Consider the following 2,947-nt stretch of genomic DNA (forward strand, 5'->3'; position numbering starts at 1 on the left):
TGTGTAGTGTATGATTTTAGCCGCGAGAGTCGGTGCATCCTCTCGTTTCCGTGCGTGTTCGGTAGGGACATGCGGACAGCTGCCACGCCCACTCCTGACCAGCCTGGCCCACCCAAAGCCCCTCCACCACCTGCGCGCGCTTCCCGCCCGAAACGGTTAGCGCCGCTCCAAAGAATCGGTGCCGCATTCATGCCCGGGCAGAGCGGACGCGACCTCTCACTGGCGCAAGAGTGATGGTTGCTTCATCCGTCCAACTTACTGCTGGGTCTATGTGATTTGACGGCTCATTGGTCTTTATTACTGAGGTGGTAGGACTGCTGGATGTTCCACGCTTTCGGCGAAAGGAGGTAGTAGATTACAATTTTCTCCATTCTTACAGCGGAGGAGTGCAAGAGCAGTGAAAACACGCAGGCTCAGTGATTACATGGCCCACCTCACATTATCACCGTGCGACACCTAACTCTTTACATAGTACTCCCTCCGTTCCTAAATATTACTAGATGAGTCCCCGCTCGTTGCCGCGGAACAGCGGTATATCTCTCTGCGCAAAATTATCGATTTCATAGAACTAAAAAGAATCTATAACCGTATGACAAATGTGGTAGCCAAACTAAATAAACTCCCATCATCATTTAGATCATCCCACATAAGGAAAAAAGATCAGCCAGCTCCTACTGCATAATGGGATTATATTTTTCTTTTTGACATGTTAATGGGACTTAAAAGCTCACTTACAAGCATGCTACCGGTGCATGCTTGCATGCAGACATGTTGGTGTGATTTAAAACCCACTCACATGCATGTGCCATGGTATTTCTGCATGCTTGCATGTGGCTTAGTGCTAAGCCTCTCAACGTCTAGATCAAACGGCTATTATGACTGATTTACTTCATCTAACGGCTACGTCAATTTTGATGATGTGGCTCAAGGAGAGGATAGAGAATTCCTAGTAGTGGGGGCTAGCTATTACTAATAGATAAGTCTTTGTAGAGATTCCACTAGGTGAACTACATACGGAACAAAATGAATGAATCTACACTTAAAATGCATCTATATACATCCGCATGTGGTTAATGGTGAAATCTCTACAAAGACTTATATTTAGGAATGGAGGAAGTACTAGTATAGTACTAGTACGTTCTGTAATTTATCAGCGAGAGATAAATTTGTACAATGCTATGAAGCTTCCAGCTCCTGTTACATGTATCTTGCGTCCAAGGTTGCCCATTGCAACATTTCATCAAATACAAAGGAGACTAACATGCATGCTATTGCATCTCAATGATTGACAGATCATAGCAAATATGTACTCCCTCCGTTCCAAAATAAGTGTCTCAACTTTGTGCAAACTTTAGTACAAAGTTGTACTACTACTAAAGTTGACACTTATTTTGGAACAGAGGCAGCTAAAGGAAAAAACGATCCATGCAGTCCCTAGCCCTTGAACCATGAACCCTGACCAGGCTTCAATTTGCTGGCAACGTTCGAGCTTCCTAATAAATGAAGTTTGCAACCTTTTGACCATCGGATCATTTTGTGCAGTTTCACCAAAATCGAGATGAGCATCCCTGTGGCAAAGAAATTGAAGAAGCGTGATTAGAATAAGATTACTAGGACTAGTTGATGAGACATAAACTCATCACAAATACAGTACGTAGAGTCCAGTAGAGGTATCAGGTATATGCGGGGCAAAGAAGTAGAGAAATATCCACAGGGAGTGACGGGGGCAGCTGGAGCAGTGGTGCAAGCCGGCTGTAAAGGGAGTTGTACCTGAGGGACGTAGCTCGACCTTGAGGAGGGCGGCGGGAGGCGGCAACTGCCCACGTCGCGGCAGTGAGCAAGGGACAAAGGCAACCTCACCGGCTTTATGAGAGAGAACGACGGGGACCCCTGATCAGGACGTGCCGACAGTGGGTTTTCACCGTCGGCGACGGACACCGCATCTACACTAAGCATCCACCCCTTCCCCAAGCCGGCGTGCTCCACCGGGATGTTAGAGATGTGGCCACAGTTGTTTTGTGCGAGAGAGTGTGAAGAGAGAAACCCCAGCAAGCAACCGTGTAGGCTGGCCCGTCCTGACTATGTATATAATGGAGCGGTTTCCTTTTCTCTCCATATGAACCTATCATATTGCGTACGTGCCACTAAAGAAAAAAAATTATTTATAAATGATGCGGCACCTACTACTCGTTCTCCTATAACCTTGCGCTTGGCATCTCCAAAATATTAACCTTGCGATTGGCTCTTCGCCTCTTCGGGAAGTCGAGCAATAATGGTAGTGCAGTATATATCGTTATGGCTATATGAGACCGAATGAATTGCTGCATGTCCACCATGTGGGCGAGGGTCAAGGGGAGAGGGAGAGTGCTACTACATACGAAGCAAAATGAGTGAATGTACACTCTAAAATACATCTATATACATCAGTGTTTGGAGTATGTACTAGTAGTTCATATTGAAATCTACTAAGGACATATATATTCCAAACAATATGATATAATCTCTATAACCAAGGTAGTAGAGACGAGGAGTAAACAGAGGGAGTAGTAAATTTTTCTCCTCGTCCTGCGATCCACCGCGCGCATGGGTGAGGGATGAGCAAGCTTCACCTCATCCTGCGAGCCACCGCGCCCGTGGGCGGGGGAGACGGCGTACTAAGCAAGCTTCTCCTTGTTCTGCGAGTTGACGGGACACATCAAAAGTACTCCAGTGTATAGAGCCTTGCCTCTAAGCTAGGCCCCACATGGCTTGCCTCTTTTTTTAATTTAACATAACGCGTCAAGTCGCAATTTGTTTGTTCACCCGTGGTAGACGATCCTCCCTCCACCAAGTGGACAACCAGTACACGTGCCAAATTACCATGTGGGCTGCCTTTTTCGTACAGAAATGAGCTCCACCGTGTACCCGCGCGGGTGTGGTTGGGAAAGAGACGGGAGTACGTGCGCCG

The sequence above is a fragment of the Triticum dicoccoides genome, chromosome 5B (assembly GCF_002162155.2).
Source record: "Triticum dicoccoides isolate Atlit2015 ecotype Zavitan chromosome 5B, WEW_v2.0, whole genome shotgun sequence".
NCBI lineage: Eukaryota > Viridiplantae > Streptophyta > Magnoliopsida > Poales > Poaceae > Triticum > Triticum dicoccoides.